At 37.4% G+C, this 19,568-nt stretch overlaps 1 protein-coding gene across 1 annotated transcript in view; it reads left to right on the top strand.

Moving 5' to 3' along the window:
• The window catches only part of LOC100741329 (peroxidasin-like), a 348,980-nt gene that overhangs the window by 266,701 nt on the left and 62,711 nt on the right, over positions 1–19,568 (top strand). The gene's annotated exons all lie outside the window — the stretch shown is intronic.

The raw sequence follows: 19,568 nt of genomic DNA, 5'->3' as shown, positions 1-19,568 counted from the left end.
TTTTTTTTTTTTTTTTTTTTTTTTTAGAATAAGCTTTGGCAAGATGTTTGTACGAATAAAATACAGTTTTGAAGGAAATATTACAGGATATTTATGAAATTTTGTATTTTCACAAATATCACATAAGGGACTTTACTTTGACTGTGTTATTGAATTTTTCATATTTAATATCAAATATCTCTCGTAAATGTATAACGATCCGCAGTCTAAATCCGCTAGTAATAAGAAATAATTCGTAGACTTGAAGTTGAAAAACTCTGATAAAATTTCTAAAAGCTGGTCCGATCGATACTTAAAAAATTCTCAAGTTTCAAAGAGCAGTTGTCAGTATGTTTTGGAAAGATCGTTCTTGAAAGATTTGCTTCGTGGATGCAGCTTATTTTATCACAAAAGCCACGTTTCCTTATCCGTCTCGCAACTATTATATAGGATTTTCAACGTTAAGATATTCCGGATTCGGTGTACCCATCTGGAGTACGCGCGCCAGGATTATGAAAGGAATCCATTTCATTATATTCGTGACAAGGGACTCGAAGAGTATGTTCTTATACGTCTTTTAATAAAACTTGACGAGACGATGGATCGTTAGAAAGCGTTATAATAACCGTTATCCTTAATCTTGTTCTTCCTTAACTAACAGGGGACTGAAGTTTCTGAGTGAAACCTGATATGAAACCAACGAAGACTTTCTTATGCTCGCTTTGCGAAGTTCGTGGTTTTCAGAATGAAGAGAAACTACGACGAATGAACGGAGTATTTACGTTTCTGTGAAAAATGAAATGGTTGATTGACTATCCTTGTATCAATTCGTGATCGTTGTTTTTACGAAGCTTCCCTCCCATCCTTCCGTCCTTCGCTTATTCTTTTCTTTTTTGTTTTTTCTTTTTGCTATTAGGAAAGTTTCCATACCGGACGAGCAAGATAGATTGTACATCTTTATGCAGGGAATATTGACTTTCATGTTTCGTTGGTAAAATATTATCGAAGAGATGTTACCGGAGATACGATAATATTCTTGAAAATGAAATTTCTGTCGTACAAAAATATATGATACGGAAGTTTGTTTCGTCGATTGTTCTTTCCAACTTCGCAAATGGTTATAATTTTACCACAATCGCTTGTAATTTATACCGCAATGACTATAGTAAACGTTGAAGTGGTCACCACTTCTATGAAAACTCTACATCTGGTCTTTTTAGTTTTCTCAAGCACCGAAGCCATTGACAGCGTGTAGACAAAAGACTGCGACGAAGACAGACTATAAACGGTAGACAGGCGACGTTGGCTTTGGGTTTTTTAGTTATAGGGTAACACAGCTAGCGTGCGAATCTGGACCAGCTCAAATTATATTCTTACTTATAATTACACTTCTATTTAAATATATTTTCTGCCTTACAATTTATCCACGAGTTTTCTCTGTTTACACATCGAATAACCTCAACAGTAAATACAAAATTTGGAACCAATTTTAAGATGAATTCGTCGAACCGATCCTATCGTGCAATTTGTAGTTGAAAAAAATAATCGTATTTGGCAATACTGTGCAACTTCGATTTGTATGTAAAACGTGATTTTCCGTTCCAGTCCCTCGACTAACCTGTTTCCTTCTGCTCATTGCCTCTCGTAAGCGAACCCTCTCTTTTCAAATCTCTTCTATTTTATATTTTCACGAAACAGCAACAGGTATAAATATAGCGTAGAAATATTCTGTCTGCTCTAACTTTACCTAGCAGAATGCAATTCGCAGTTTAAAAATGTAATTCATAAATTTCCAAAGTAACACACTTGGACTCTACCTTCGAGTCGAGAATTATTATACAATTTGACTATAAATTACGCGTTCTAACGATCCAATGAAATTGGAAACTTTATCTACATCGTAGGAAAACCACGGAATATCGAAATCACAAAGCAGAGAATATCTCTTGGTAATATGAACTATGCGAAGTAGAAACGATAGCGAGCCAGGAGTGAAAATGAAGGCAGCTCGCAGAAGCTATTCTCGTGACAAGGGAGAAGTCGGTGCACTTGTATCTTAATTGTTCGTAGCAAGTAGTCGCTGTGGCTGACGTTAATGCCGTTCGTAAACAATGCATTGCTTGCAGTGTTATGCCGGCGCAGTCAGACCTGCCGTTTTATGCATTGCGAACGTTTCGTAGCTTCTTGGAAACTTCACCCTTTTCTATCTTGAGTTTCTTCTTGATATTTCTTCTTCAGCGCCAGTCAGATTTCGCGCGTTACAGGCCATCCTTGTGGGGATTACTCGTACAACCAGATGGAAAACATGGATAACTGATAATGGATATCACGCTGACGTAACAAATTATTCAGGCCGAGATGAAAGCCGAGTTTCACCACTTGTTTTTATTAAATCGTCCACTTTCTTCTTTCCGCTGTTGGTCGCTGTTCCTTGCAGATGTCAAAGTTTATGTGCTAAATGCGTTATAGAATGTTGAGCATTCGAAGGATGCAGCGATTTATTAGCATAATTCTGTGTGATGCATTTAGTATTGGAAAGAATAACAAGTTTGTTCGCTTTTTACTGGTTTATATATCTCGAAGAATGTCGTAAACATTGTTCAAAAATACGAAGATACGTTTGGTGTTTTTTAATAAAATATTCTTCTTCTCTGTACATCGTAAAAACTTGTGATTTAAGCGTAATCGTTTCGAAGAACACACTCGATACGCGCAAAGCGTTTATGACTGGAAAAATAATAATCGTGTTGCTACGATTATCGTTTAATATTCTTAACGCGCAAAGGAATAGTTTTGTTTCGTCAACATTTTCATTTACGAATAGCAAACAATGTTTCGAGGAGAGATCGTCACGTTGGAACAGGAGGTCCAATATGATAATTAATATATGCTGCGACAATATTTGTACTTGAGAACTCGGTTTAATTACCTAATTGTAGTTCGTTCTTTCTACAACCGCTGTCAATTATGTATTATTCGCTGTTTACGCGTGTTTTGTTACACCAAATAAATAAACCGTCGTTCGGTTAAATTCTCCGGGAAATTGGCCATTCCTGTCAAATAGGGAGCGTAATTTGCGCTGTCAACGAGTATCGAAACGACGAAACGTAACGTTTGTACGCTTCGTCGTGGTAAAAACCACGAGACACTGGAATTAAAAGGCAACATACGAAGCGAAGATCGCAGTTTGCAGAGAAATACGAACGGCGAATAAGATGAAAGAAGGATGAAACTATAATCTGGTTTCTCGTGTCGTTGGAAAGCCTCGTTGTACGAAATTCGCATGATCGCATCGGTGAAACTAATCACGCTAATAGCCAACTATACCCCGGCTCGTGTAATTACAATTCCAGATAAATTCCGAGCATTTATCTGGTATTTACGCGGCCCGATCGACGTTTAATTACAATATCCCTTAACCCTCGAGCCGGCACTGCTTGGCACACTATGCACAGTACACGTTATCCTTCGGATTACCAAAGAGTTTATTCTCTGGAAAATGAGAACCTTTTATCACGCGCTGATAATACCCCACTTGCGTGTGAAAGACGTAAACAAGCAAAATATCAAGTGCTACTATTTTTTAAAGAAAGAACAGCAATTGTATTGCTTTACTTACCAAATATTATACAAAGTATAACACTTTCAGTATCTCTTTTACATCGCATACGTACATTCTTGTAACGCTGCATTTTCAAAATTCCTGTAAATGCATAAATATCCGCAGTCCAGTCGCCACATTGGTTAAGCCTTTGATCTTTTCCCAACAAATCTTTGACGATTTATTGCGTGCTTTTGAAAGATCCATCTGGGAATATTCTATTTTGTATCTACGAATTGATATCAAACTTTTTTTTTCATTCATATTAAATTTTGTACCATTTGATAGTACGGTTACAAAAACTGGATACTATGAAAACGAATCGTAGAATCTGATACCAGAACGCCTCGCTAGAAGACAAATGGAAATATATTTTTGTAGCTACCGTACAAATTTTGGCGAGCATCGATACAAGTGTTAGGACTGGAGATTCATCCTTTTTGGGGATTCTTCTGACTATTGACTTGACTACAAACGATGGCAAAATACCAAGTGCTACCATCTTTTTAAAGAAAGAACAGTAATTGTACTGCTTTATTTACCAAGTATTATACAAAGCGTTATACTTTGAATATCTCTTTTACATCTCATACGTGCATCCTTGTAACGCTGCATTTTCAAAATTCCTGTAAATGCATAAATATCCGCAATCCAGTCGCCACATTGGTTAAGCCTTTGATCTTTTCCCAACAAATCTTTGACGATTTATTGCGTGCTTTTGAAAGATCCATCTGGGAATATTCTATTTTGTATCTACGAATTGATATCAAACTTTTTTTTTTCATTCATATTAAATTTTGTACCATTTGATAGTACGGTTACAAAAACTTGATACTATGAAAACGAATCGTAGAATCTGATACCAGAACGCCTCGCTAGAAGACAAATGGAAATATATTTTTGTAGCTACCGTACAAATTTTGGCGAGCATCGATACAAGTGTTAGGACTGGAGATTCATCCTTTTTGGGGATTCTTCTGACCATTGACTTGACTACAAACGACGAACTCGATGAGATCTCTCCGTAGAATTATAGATGAGTCGCCATGTACGCTGGTTGCACAGTCTGACGTACTAGAGCACTTTGCGAACCCGTAACCCGTATCTATCCATGCAACTCTCGTTACACACACTCAAGCAGATGCACGCTAGCCTACACGTATAAGCGAAGACTACGCTAGTCCACTATATTATCCGCGACTTAATCGTCCGGGCTTGCAAAGTTTTTATGGACCATAATTCAAACTTTCGCAGTGTATTCTTTAAGGGATAAGAACGGCTCCGGTATCCCGGAAGTCTCTCCTTTATTCCAACGTGAAGAAGGTACGAAGGTGAAATAACCTGGTCAAAGAGTATCCAGTGTGTGGTTCGTAGCTACAAATTTTTACGGCTTACTGCTACCAGGAAGTCCGTGTATTCGTTAATGTTTCGTTTCTAGAATAACAAAGCTACGAATGAAATATCTTCGAGTGTAACTAGATCTAAGAAATGGAGTATCTGTAAGTGTATCACAAAAGATCATCTGTTGGAAACAATGACTTTATCATAACGTTACAGATGCTCCTTTAAATTTCATAAAATTGTAAAATCTAGGCGGAAGAAATCGTAACGCGAAAGATATCGAAGGACAAAATATTGCGGAAAGAAATTCGACGATTAATTTGAAAGAAGATCGCAAATGTAGCGTTGCGTTGACGCAACGTCACCCTCGATAAAATTAATAAAAACATGAAATTGCATAAACGTTCGCGATCGAGTCATCGCCGTACACAAATTACCCAATTTGTATGGCAAACTAAAAAACCTGCTAACGTACTTTATATGCCATTCGATGGTTGTTCTAATTTTTTTCACCCAACAGTTTTTCGAATAGTTCACAATGCTACCGATTTCGAAAGAATCAACGAGCATGCAGAAGAATGGCAATTATACGCGCGCATAGGAATCGCATCGAAAACAATCAAAGATTTCCACGATATACGTATCGAGTACACGGAATAATTGTCCCGCTGTCATGGGTTCCATGAATTCGTCATTGGAGAGGGAAACGAGTGCCGTGCTGCGTTTTCCATGCGAATGAATCGCGACGAAGCAATCAACGACCCGTAATCGGCTTGAATTCCGCGTAAAACTCTCGGTCGCGTCGTCGTTGCAATTCGACGGATCGCAATCGAGAACAATAGCAGTTTTAGTTGAAAAGTGGGCGAACGCAGCACTGAGGAAATAACGTTGCACGAAAGTGTCTTGAATATTTTAGAAACGAATCGGTGATTCGGAAAATCCTACGCTCCCTCGCTAGAACGAGCTAACTCGATACAGTTTTTACACGGGAATACGAATAAGCTACGATATCTCTGAATTGGAATATTTCTGCCGTCTGCGTTGAACAACTTTTACAAACTATATGTATTTGCTCGTCGTTCGACCGTCAAATATTTTTATTAAAATTATTTCTTTCTATCGAATCATTCCAGAAGCAATTTCGTATTTACGTATGCAAATCGCGGGAAAAATATGACTACATTTTCATTGATTTTTTTATTTCAACGTTACATTGCGATCGAATAAAAGCATCGTAATATGATATAAAATAAAAAAAAAAACAGTCCATCGGTTCAGAGATGTCGTTTAAAATTCCTGTAAGTCTTTGGAAAATAGTCGACAAGCCGGTGAATTTTTATGGAAACAACGTTATGCATTTTGCGATCGAGTTCCTCGGACTCTTTCATAGAAACTTCGATTTGCTTTTTTCAGCGGACACGCAAAAGATATTTGTAATCACAGACCGCGTTAGATTTTCAAATTCCGTTTCAAATTCTTCCGTTTCAATCGTACGCGATAATTTTACGAACTTGGTGATTTCGTAAACGAAGACAGAACTGTAAATGCTATGGAAAGCGCACAACGGAGTTCTGGAGGAGAATATTTGGAAGAAGCACGGGTTATACGACGATACTCGAAGAATTCATTTCCACTTCTAGTTCGGAGAAAAGAAATCGATCAGCGCGATCGTGACAAATCCGTTCCGATTCGGGCGTAATCCGGGAGACGAGTAACGAGGGGAGAGAACCGGCTACGATTCCCTTAAATCCATTTCGCAAAGCGGGTTAATGCGGCAATCGCGAGAAAACGTGGCCTCTGCAAAACGACAAGTCGAATGAATTTGCAATACGGGTGCGCAAAGCAAACACAACGTACTAGCCAAACACTTTCGGTGCATTAACGCTAGTCGCGATAAATTTATGGTGATATTACACGTGGCCGCGGACCAATTTTCCGCGACGGAGCAGAAGCTGGGAAGAGGGGAAGATGGCTAACTCGAGCATATCGCGCGGTATGTACGTGCGGTATCTCAGCTCTCTTGGGATTTGCATCTACAGGCAGCAAACTTATGCAACGTTGTTCTACTTCCGTGCACCATCAGTTATAATCGACGGTTCGACTAAAAAACTGTTATCCATAGTCTGTAGTCCGATAATGGTTAGACTGAGTTTTCAGTTTGGTTAGCGTGGTATGACGCAATTTAATATCGATCGCTTCACTCTTCAACCGCTGAAATCGCCTCTATTTATTTCGTATCTATTTATTGCGTTAATTTCGGCCGGCTACGCTATTTATCGTCACATCGCGTTTCTTGTATCGTTGTACAAGATAAAAATTTCGGTCAGGATCTCTCGCAGGAAAATATGAAAATCGCCCGTGGCTGACGGGTTAAAGAAAAGAGTAATTTCAACTTTGTTCTTCGTCTATTCTTCCTTCTACCGTTCTTAAAAAGTGGTTCTTAAAAAGTGGATTTTCGAAACGCGAATCAGACTGTTGCACGCGTTATAAAGGAGAAAGCTTCTTAAGGATCAGGAACGTTAAAAGTACAGCGACGCTATAAAGAGAAGGGTTTGAAGAGACAAACCGAAGAGAATATATTTACCGCTATTTCTTCAATTGCGTCGTGCATTCGCGTGGAGAATAATTGCCCCCTCTTCGCGATGAAAATGTACGACTTTACAATGTACGTGCTTCAACTGTACGATGCTTCATTTTTCATTCTTGCTGCGAGTACGAAATTATTGCTCGTAAACGTTTACCCGCAAATATCTTCCCTTTAAAATGAAGATTTTAACAGATACGACATGGATAAAGGGTAAATGAATTTTTTAATAAACATTCGTACTTTTTTCCTTAATAATTAGATAAAAAAGGAATCTGCGACGAGTTAAATTATCGACTAAACATTCCACCGTTGAAGGTTTTATTCTGCAATTCTATAACTAATTGAAACTATTTTCAAACAGTTTCTACGCAAAAAAAAGGCGACAATGAGTAGAATTCATCCATTGGAAAGTTGTAAAATTAATTCCGTTGAAATAAGAGTTACCTATCTAAAACTGTTTTTACGTTCACGCAGAAAGTTTGGCCATTCCCGAACGAGGAATTCCTTCCACTTGCGTAATTTATTGCCCGACTAACGTAGCAACGAAAATTTTAGGAAAATTAAATTACCCGCTACAATTATAAATAGCCGTGACGCTTTGAATTATGTGCCGTGATAAATCGCGATATCTTCTTCGACGAGTTACGAGTGCGGAATAACTCTGGTAAATATATATTGATTTTACTACTTGTTCGTTCAAACTTGCTTATTTGATGGAAAGTTTCTAGAAATATTTGTAACAAATTCGGGACGTAAATGAAAAATTAACGATAAGGATTTTGCACAGTACACGGTAGAATTTAAAAGGATTATAAATCTTTGTCAAAGGAACAAATGTCAACGATACGATAAGTCTGTGCGTGTGAGGTTTTTAAGGAAGATCACGAAAGAAAAAACAAATCCCAAAAATCGCCATTTTCTGCTAAATAAGTGTAACTTCCTTAACGTTAAAATACATCTAGAACCGGAACAAGTATCTATCACGGATCGTATAGGTCGTGGAGCAGATAAATAACGCTATTTACGTTAAAAATTATCATAGCTTAGAACCTGAGGACATGGTGGCGCCATGGCTCTCGTATCGTCACACTGCAAACACCCTAAAGACGGCAATAAAATTCAAGCTCAGCCGGCTTACTGCTCAAGAACGAATCAGTCTATTCGATGGACGTAAACGCGGCCGAGTTAAACTGACTTTCGGAATACTGATCACGGAGAACGACGAATATCCTTAATCCTTCGCTGTTTGCTGTGTCCAGGCTCACTTAACGCGTTACGCTCGAATTTCTACTGACGCGATAACCGTTCGATTCTACTATGGATAAGAATAAATCTGCGTCCAGAATGGCACAGGTGTAAATTCCTCCGATGAACATAATTTATTGCTCGACCATTTTGATCAATCAGCAAATACGAAACTATAGGCAGAAGCATAGTAAGTAGATGTTTGCTGATTTTTTAATTTTAGGGGTTGCTCGATGGTTTAACACTTTGACTGCCACGCCGAAATCACACGTTTCGCTCAGAACGCCACGGGAGTATTTTTATTATTCGAAGCATATAATGGTAAAATAATAATAAATCGACGATGTAAGACAACGTTCTTCCCCAATGGACCGTTTATCTTACTGGGGGTCACGAGTGACCACCGTGGCGCCTTGGTAACAGATGATAGCGACATATTATAACGAGGCTTCGTTTATTTCGACAAACCATTCGCTTTTGCTATTTCGTCGCAAGCAAAACGTGCAGAATATATCGTTGAAACGTGTAGAAGATATTAGTAAACAGTATTAGGATTATTTTTATGATTTCGACAAAACATTCGACTGAAATGGTAGGGGTAAAAAAAATTATGTTTGCAATATACCAAAAGTAGTGGTAGATCACAATAGAGGAACACGTGTTGTAGATTTATCAGATCGAACGATAGCGTATTCTACACCACATAGAAGAACCCTCGAGTGGTACATAAAAATAGCTTTAGAGTTATCGTTAAATACATCAATTCCAAACGCGATGATACTCTACAAACAAGCAACAAAAACAAAAATCAAGGTATCGGATTTTAGAATGGCAATCGCAATGCACCTTACACAGTGTCATTCATCAGAGCCGTGAAATATACTTATTCGACAAAGATCGCGACGCGAAACGTGGAAGAAAGAAGGGCAAGCCTATCTGGCAGGAAAATTTTGCAGAGAGTGGTATAAAAGAAATGTTAAACAGTTAGGATGAAAAATTGCTAAGAATCGGACCAAAAAGGTGACCACCTATCGTCCAGGTTGTATCGATGAGCCACATTTACGTTTAAAGTGTTTTAATACAGTGCACCGTTAGATGCAAGATTTGTTCTTTTTTTTTTTATCGATGTTCTAATAAAAATGTTTAATCGTTCGATGGGACACTTTTTATTTCAAAGTATCTTTTATTTATCGATTATATTCAAACTGCCCTAACTGTAAATTTTCATACTATTTTGACGATTGTAAGAAGTTCATGCGCTCCGGTCATCAATGACCCACCGTGGCCTCGCAGGAGAAACCGTGGCCGGTCATATATGACCAACGTGGCAGTTAAAAATTGTTAATGAACTTATTACGGTTAATAACACTTAAAATTACGATTTGTATGTATATACTCTTAAATAACAATCCGATGTTGTAAACATCGAAAGCGTTTGCTCTTTCGTAATAAAGTTTACAGATAAACACGTGTATTATATAGAACCGTAGGTAATCTAAGTTCTAATTAGAAGCGCAATTGCACTATTAGATTTGTGATACAGTAGAATACGCATGTGGAATTAGTAATCCAAGATCTTATCGAGAGGACCGATCCAATAAAGATGACTTTGGTCTCGTGGAAACCAATTCAGACGATTCGTAATCCGTAGAATGTGATGTCAATAATCCTGGTCTCAAGGAATTCAATAGGGCTGTTGAATTATTTATACGAGAGCAGGAATTTCATTCTTCGGGATCAATTACCCAAGTTTTAAACTAACCTGGACACGATTTCGTGGAGATTAATCTCGCGATGTCACCGCTGAACATACTTATTAATTAATGGTTTCCTTCTTTCGGAAGATTAATGATTTCTCAACAAAGACACGACGAGAACCAATAGCGGTGTGAGACAGTTCCTCGCTGGTAATTTTTCTAAAATAGTCTACTTTGTTTATTGTTGCAAAAGGTTGATTATATTTGTTCAAATTATGAAAACGTATCGTGGCATAGAGCAAAGTTACAACGTGATTAATTATGAAACTAAAAAGGTGTACGTTCAAAAGTACGCGACTGTGTAAATTCAAATTCTCAAAATCGTAACAAAATTTTCACACCACTACGATATCCTGTTCGCACGACGTGATTTCTTTGATCACAAGAGATATAAATGTAACTCGTTTCTCACACGTATATCTAAGGATTTTGATTCCAGAAAATCTTTGTGTGAGTGGAATCGCGAATTAGAAATAACATAAAAAGGAATTCCGAGGGAAATTAACTCTCGTTGAAATTTCCTATCATCCCTCTCCTGCATACTTTACCTTCCCAAGCGGTGCAAACTCATGTCTACGATTCGCAAACGCAATCAAACGTATCAGAAATTCGCTTAGCCTGCCTTTCCAAATATTAACACAATAATAATAAACATGCCTCTAACAACGAGAAGAAACAAAGTTAGCGTAGTGCAGGAAACTCAAAAGCATGGAAATCAGCAGCTTCTAAAGTTGCCTTTGGGCGATCAATAATACCGTCGATAGTTGAAGATTCTCAACGAAAATGTGTAATAGTTTATCGATAAATATTGACAATATTGTATTGACAATACATATTGATCCTCTTATTTGAGGACCTTGAAATATTGACAATGTATATAGGTAATCCGAGAGCAGCCTAAGAGAGTCTGAAATTCAAGAAGTTGTTTAGCGTATTTTAGTCACCAGGCAACCAATAACACGATTTCTCCCAGTGGTGAGAGCTTCGTCTTCCCATAAACTCGATCTCAAATCGAACGATATCTGTAGCTTCGAGACAAAATGTCAGGAGTATACAGTGGCTTGCGAAACTATCGTGGCACTCACCGTAGAAATATCGTACGTATCTGTCGTGTGTTTTGTACGAAACATTTAGATATTTCGCTAATTCTCTAATGAGACTCGACTGTCGCGATTATATTGATCTTCGAGTTCAATCTGAAAATATACGAAGAACTTACGAGATATATATCATAAGCACATGTGTTTAGTAAAGAATTAGATGGACAATCACCTTAGTCATATAACGGATAAACGAACCACGTATTTTTATGCGCTGGTAGGAAATTTACGAGTCGAGCAAAAATCCACGAAATACGCAAAAATGTGTGAAATATCCAGAGCGTAGTATTTCTTACGATATTTAGCAGATAAAAATATTTCTATCGAAATATCCGCGTTCTAATAATAAGCGTAAAAGATAATCTCACTGAATATCGAGACTTATTAATAGAATGGTTTAAAAGAATAAATTACGATTTTAATGAAATTTCAAAACGCAAGTGTTGGAATACTTTCGCGAGCAACTGTACGTTCTACCACGCTACTATCTTATCCACGTCTTGGTTTCACCTTTTACACGGAGTGGACGTTCGACAAAGCCGCGCTCCTCGGCTCTTTTTATGCAGTTTTAATGAGATGATCCGGTCCCCAGCTGCGTTGCTTTCCAATAGCGGCGGATCCTCGCTCGAAAGGCCCTCGAGTGTTTCCTTCTTCGCTTTCAACGCGACAAAGCATCCCTCCTCTAGGGGTTGGCTTCTTCTAGACTCGCACTCGAGAAGCCGCCTGTGGCTTCGAGAACGTCTTCTCCAAGCAATCGAACATCCATCCTGGCGCGCGAATCTGCATGCATGTTAACGGTGTCAAAGGCCACGAAACAACCAGCGGTTTATCGCTTTGAAACTGAAGTCGCGAATTCTGTCACATGGATCGCCTTTCCTTCGTTCCATTATTGCAAACGTTCCACCGTGCTTCCTGTTCTACGAATGCAAAGGGCGAGAATAGGAAATAATAAAATAAAACGTTTCTATTAGACGGTAACCGTGTCTTTCGATTCTTCTGTGTTTTATGAAATTCTCGGTTTATTTTATGTTTGCTGAAGTTTGAAGACGTCCTTCGCCAAGATAAAAAGATCTTCAATCTACCTGAATCTTCTGTCTCATGATTTCTTAATAGCGGTAAACCGACTATTCGTTGTTGCAACAATATGTCAAATATAAAATTTTGAGTCGATCATAGCTTGTATTCAACGATGTTTATAGCTTCGTGTTATTTATGATTTCTATAGAATTATTGATCCGATTCGTGAAACTACTAATGGAGGAACTATTGTAATATGTCGTAAAAGTACAACCAATCTTTAGAGAATTAGAAGTATAGTTTATGCTGCAAGTTCGTCTCGTTATTACGAGGCACAAGATCGAGGTGTGTTTCCGTTGCTCGAACAGTAGACCACATCCTTTGTGTAGAATATAACCGAGACTTTGTAGATTTACGTTGCAAAATAAATTTAATGAACAAGAATAGCTACGCGGATTAACTATCTTACAGCGTAAATCAGCACCGAAGCTTTCCTCTGTTATTTATTGAAAATTTATCTAACGTCGTTGTCCTAACGTCTATTCATCGAAATCTTACGATTTATAGCGGTAAAACTTTACTCGATTTATTCTACTTCTCTTAAAACGAAGCATTTACACGCGTTAAATCTACGTTTCTACCATCAAGTTACGCGAAAGTTATCTTTTAAAAGCAAAATCGTAGGTGGATTAGATTTAAATTAGAAGGAGCGAGGCGGAAAAATGTAGCGACACGACGGAAACTTTTGCGTTTCGTATCGACTCCACCTATTTTTCCCCTGTTTTGTCTTTTTCTTCGTATAACGAATAGCTTTGGCTGTGTTTTCCGAGCCAGTGCACCATTGCCAGGAAATTATACGACCGACGACACAAACACGCTGTCGCGAAACTTTTATATCGTCGTGCGAAATTTGGGGTTAATTATCGCACACGGACCACCGGTATTCGACGATTCTACGTAATGCTCGTAGCTATCTTTTTTTTCGGCTTGAACAATTCCAGACTACTCAAATGGCCGATGTAATTCACGTCGCCAAGCTAGTCCTGCAATTATTCGCTAATTTCGTTTCGGTGGGTGGCAATTTGTTACGCTAAGTTGGTACATTTTCAATCAAAGTTTGATCAGAGTTTGAATTTGTAGGTTAAATTTTCGTTTAGTATATTTCCCTCGTTCTTGCTCGATCGATTAAGTCTTGTACAATTGCTATTTCAAAGAATGTAATTTTACGGAACCAGGCCATTGTACAATATCTATTGCTTATTTTGTGTCCAAAACTATAATTCACATAAATGAAACAAATTGTTACCGAAAATTGCACGTTACTTTGCTGTATTTTCAATCTCCTTGAGATTACCGAACGATGATTGAAAATACATTTAGATATTTTATTAAAAATATAATAATTAAAAGACTAGATTAGAAAATAATTTCAAGGCGTGAACAGAACGAAATGTCTACATCGCGAGCTGAATAAAAAGATAAAAGGATCGTATTATATAATTACTTGCGAGTAGGATAATCAAATTTATTCTAATACTTGTAATCTAAATGAATATGCATCGTCAGCGAGCAATAAGCATAGAGAGAACGAATTACAAATTTTCGATACAGCGATCCAGAACGTAATTTTAACGAATTTTCTATCCTCGCGTTATACTCCTTCGCGATAAAATTATTCTCGCGCGTACAGTCTGTCGGTCTCTAATTATTATTCTCGCTCATACCGACGGCCCGTACGTAATATTCTAATTTGTCTGGTCGGCCAAGCTGACGTTATTCTCTTCCACTGAAGTGACAAGGGAAGCGGGAAAAGGAAACGACAAAAATAATTCGTCGCAGGTGTGATCAGAAAAATTGTACCGTTGCTTGCCGCTTCTCTCTTATCCCAAATAGGTTTTAATGCCGGAGAATTATTAATAGCGATGGTAATTTCCACGTTCCATTACGCTAAACGTTTTAAAATGTTCGCAGGTTGTTTTTAAAGAATCGATGAACCTCTATTATCGATAATATTATTAACATTTAGACACCGTAGATCGCACCATAGATACGTTAACGCAGCGTGTGTAACATTGCTATGATTTGAAAATTCTGAAAAGGGAAATTCATTCGAATTTTCCTTACGTCGACTAAAATTATTTGCATTGTAAAATAAGCGATACCAGGATAAGAGAAACCGAAAAATCAGCTAAGGTAGGTTTAAAAAAAAAAAATGGGAAATACGTTAAACGTAATGTTTGGTCTACTTAGCATAAATGGATAGAAACTGGAAATACAGAAAAAAGGAATGCAGGCACAGAGAACGATTTAAAGTCGATGGTGTCGGCCAGCCCCGAGACTGGTCGCTGAGAAATCGAAAAAGGAAAGTCAAATATCGCGGTACAGGCTCGTACGGTGTACGTGTGGGACTGCATACAAAAGGCACCCTAACGTAATCTTCGGCCATTGCGACGTCTGCACGTGTGTGCACTGTACATACGTATACGCGCGCATATTCGAGTAGCGTAAACTTTTTGGAATTCGATGCAACGCTCGCGCGAACAGCCATTTACTTGCCATATCGGTTCTCCACGTGTCACCTTGGATCTAGTGGATACAAGTATAGGAAAGTAGGGCAAAAATCTCGGATATATCACCGCACGTCGAACTCTGAATTATCTACGTAGTTTTCGTGTCACGACGTGCTGCGGTTCACAGAGTGTTTCACGAGTCGTGAATTCCGTCAAATTTTACGAAATATTATATTATTCTGCTTGGTAGATTCGATGTAAGATTTAGCTTGCCTTTTTGAGCATTTGAGCGAGTTCGAGCAACGTATGAATACATAATATATAATTTGGAAAATTATAATGATTTATCGATTTGTAGCGGCGCATGAGCTAGAGGACAATTCGAATCGTCTTCTTGTTTTGTCTCGGAGTATCAACATCGTTAGGACATACATAATGTAATAATAAATAAACTCCGGGCCAGTATAAATAAACGAACGCGATCGTAAGGTAATCATTTTTTCAGTTTGCGTCTCGAGCGATTTTATTAGCGATCAATACACAGTCTTTAGCGAATCAGTCAGTACCGAGCGTCTTAGCGAACATTCTCTGTATTTATTAATTATTTTTAATATATTTGACGGTTTCGACATCGAGTTATCTCGTCATTTAAACCACACGACCAACCATCCTCTACAGATGCACATTTTCCGTTTTATATTTTTTTATCGAATCAGCATTTTGTTCTATCAAAATAAAGATCACAACGTTCGACAGATTAGGTTTCACGTTTGTATAAAGATGCGTCGTTGTAAAAGACGTATCTGTAAAAGAAAGACATTTTTCGATATCGAAAATCGCTTTAAACTTTGATTATATTTACAATTTTGTCGATTGTCATTATGAATATTTTATACGAAGGATATTATTTACACGTAGTGCGTTAACAGGTAATACGTTCGTTTTAAGATATTTTAGACAGAATTATTGTTGGTAAATATTATTCATAGAATTATTATATGTATAACAATCGATTGACTTTTTAAATGTTCAATCTGATTTCTCAATGTGTCAACGGACTGACGCATAAGTGACTCAATCATCGATTGATTATCGAATATCTGATTGTTTCCAAGGCTAACTGATTAGAATTAATGCTGGCTTCGTGATTGTAGCTGATGCGCTTGTCATATCATTGACGATTAGCAATTGGCAACTGACAAGCGATCGTTCGATTCATCAACTCAATTATCGTCATCGTAACTTCGTGCGAGATCGTAATTTCCCTTTCGTTTGATGCTTACTGTGCTCTAACGATTATTAGCAAGAATACTTATTATTTACAACTTTTAGTAGAAATCATTAAGATTTAATTATCGCTTTAATCGTAGTGTATTATATTATAGCGCAATATATATCATGTTATTTTCATTAATCAGAGAAAGAAGTTAAGTTTCGTTATTTCTCTAATAATCTTGCCGAGACTATGTAGAAGGTAGGTTCACGAAATATTTGTTTCCAAAGAATTCCGAATATTCCAAACGCCTAAAAGTTCGGAATAATGTACGAGACTTATTCGTCACTCGTAGCTATCTCGAAGGTTTCTCGATGTATCCCAAGAATTCAAAGAATTCTGGAATATTTTCGCCATGAATATCAGTAATCTTCGGTAAATAGAGATATGTTAATTTTCTTAGCTACTGCAATATACAATTTAAACGTATACTCAAAGTATTTGTAGCATATATGTTGTTATTTCTGTACTCAGAGGTAAGAAGGTCAGAATAATTATTATTTTATTGAATGGATAAATCTATCACGCCGTTCTGACCCAAAAAAACCTTTATTGCACGCGCTTACAAAAACTGGGGATAAAAACAAAAAGGCATCTTAAGCCTATCGATTAAATCTATCGATTGTAACTAGGATCATCCTCTATTTACTATTTCTTATAACTAACGTATCTGCGTATGAATGGCGAGCACGAACTCACGTTGTCATTTTCAACAATATAAGATGTAATTATACGTATACAATATACAGTTTCGTCTGCAAATAAGCAACACGCCGAGGACGCTATATATCGTTTGTTACGAGTCAGATATGCTGTTTTTTGACTTGATTTGGTCCTCGAACAGGACAAGGAAGAACACGGAAAACGATCGAGAAGCTGAAAATAGCGAAAAAATCAAAAAGTGATCGGTCGAGCAACATTAGAATGACAAAGTATTATACGTGTTTAACTATTCTACTCTCTCTCCGACTAAACCGTATCGTTGTTCAACCGCAAAAGTCTGGCTTTTCGTTTTCACGGATTCTTGCTCGTTCTCGGATCTCTCGCTCTATCGGCAAGTTGAACGAAAGAAGAGGGGATAGTGCAAGCTTATTTCCAGGCAAAACTGTACATACTAAAGTAAATTCAAGATTAATGAAACTCTGTTTCGTTGATTATAAAAGTACCCGACGAACAGGGAAAATTTGATAAAGGTACGATATCTTCGAATTTATTCAGAGCTTTGTTTCCAGTTGTTTAAACTGGACTGAACACTGAATTCCGAATAATTTCACGTATTTACAAAAGCCATTGTTCCATCCGCACGAATTTAGTACAAAAGAAGAAAAAGAAACAGAGTCACAACATGCGTGTTTCGTCCGAAAGCAGCGACGCTGAGCCGGAAATGTTCGATCCGGAAAACAGCAGGTGATTCGCTCGTGTGTCATGAGGATTTACACGTGCAGCATGGAACATTGTCAGCAACAGTTCTGCCACCTTTCAACGACAAAAGGGAGGGAAGAAGAACAGAATGGCGCGTGTTAAAGGGGTGGGGAACCGCATACCGCGCGACACAAGTGCAATATCGAACAAAAACCTGGTATGTTCTCGTGGGAAGGGGCGTTAAATTAGCGTTGGAAAGAGCCGACTTCGAAAGAGGGTGTTGCCACGAAGCATTCTACGTGTTACACTTTATGCAAATAGTTCGACAGGCGGTCATCCATTAAATGCCATTTTCACCCTATCTCGACTCACAAAGGACCGGGGACATATTTCGCGTGCAACGACAACTCCCTAAATTCGCGTACGTCTGCCGGTTGAACGCGTCACGAAAATTCTGATACTATCGTAATCCATGTCCGGCCGTGAACCTGTTTCACGCTTGTAATAACGTTTGTTTGAAATACCGGCATAAACAGCCGGAGAGCGGTCGCCAATCGGAAACCACCGCTTGTCACTCAACCGGCCATTGTAAACGCTTCAGTCTGCTTTGCGAACCATTAGGGACCATTTGCTTAAAAGACTTACACACAGAGAGAGAGAGAGAGAGAGAGAGAGAGAGAGAGAAAGAGAGAGAGAGAAATAGGATTGTTGTTTCTGTTATTTTTAGTGCATTTATATATCGTATCAATTACAGCAAATTTATATTATTAGGAATATAGCTGCGAAGGATGGGATTATATATGTTTTTGGTTTTTTTTTTTTTTTTTTGTAAGATAGAAATTTCAAACTTCGATACGTTATCAAGAAATCTCTTGCTATCAAAACTATCCTTTTGTTTCGTTTTGGAATGAAAAAATAACAAGTTATATTATTCAGTTGTCGCTCCATAACGGTACCTCTCGATGTGAATTTATAAATGGTAAAAACATCGTAGAGGAAAATTGGTTTTAATATTCTATGCTGTATGGTAAAATGATTTATTCAAATACATTTTCAAAATTCGATAAATTTTAACACAACATTTCGTAGAAAGTTCTGTTTCACGAGTAAAGGTTATTAAAATCTAACAATTTTATTATTTTAGCTTCGAACGAAGTTTTTTATGTATTATATTTCTGAACGTCCATATTGATATTAATATCAAAGTAATAATTTTCATCGTTCGGTTGCTTCACCTAGAAACAATGGTATTGATTGTCATTTTTTATTATAAATTGAGATATAAATATTCGATATAGCCGCTAAAATATGCACGCTTAAACAAACATTTCATCCCTGAAATATTCTATTTTATTAAAGAAAATCATTTATTGAAACATCATTTTATCTTCCATATCGATCGAATGAAATTTCTCGCGCGACTTTAATACACGAGAATATCGCTTTAACAAATTTCTGTTCTGTTCGTGTATCAACGATTTCGATTTGAACTTTAAACAAAAATTTTTCTAAAACGTAACATAGCTTGTATATTTGATAAGTAAAAAGTATATATGAAAATTAATTTTCACGCTTGAAATTTAAGATTAAGAAGCTTGGTTTATTTAAGAAAACGAAGAGAAAGGAAAGAGCAAGGCTTAGGAAAAGAGAATTCCTTAGGTACGTTCGCTATAGTTATTTTATTCCGTAGAAGATGAAGAAGGTCGATGTGGTGTATCATTATTTCTGGGTGGACTGACTTTTATGATTACACGTAGCATAGTTAAGTGGCGTTATCATGCAAATTCTTTATCCTT

The sequence above is a fragment of the Bombus impatiens genome, unplaced genomic scaffold (assembly GCF_000188095.3).
Source record: "Bombus impatiens unplaced genomic scaffold, BIMP_2.2 scf_0096, whole genome shotgun sequence".
Lineage (NCBI taxonomy): Eukaryota > Metazoa > Arthropoda > Insecta > Hymenoptera > Apidae > Bombus > Bombus impatiens.
Note: the sequence above shows the minus strand (reverse complement) of the source record. Positions and strands in the feature narration are given on the sequence as shown.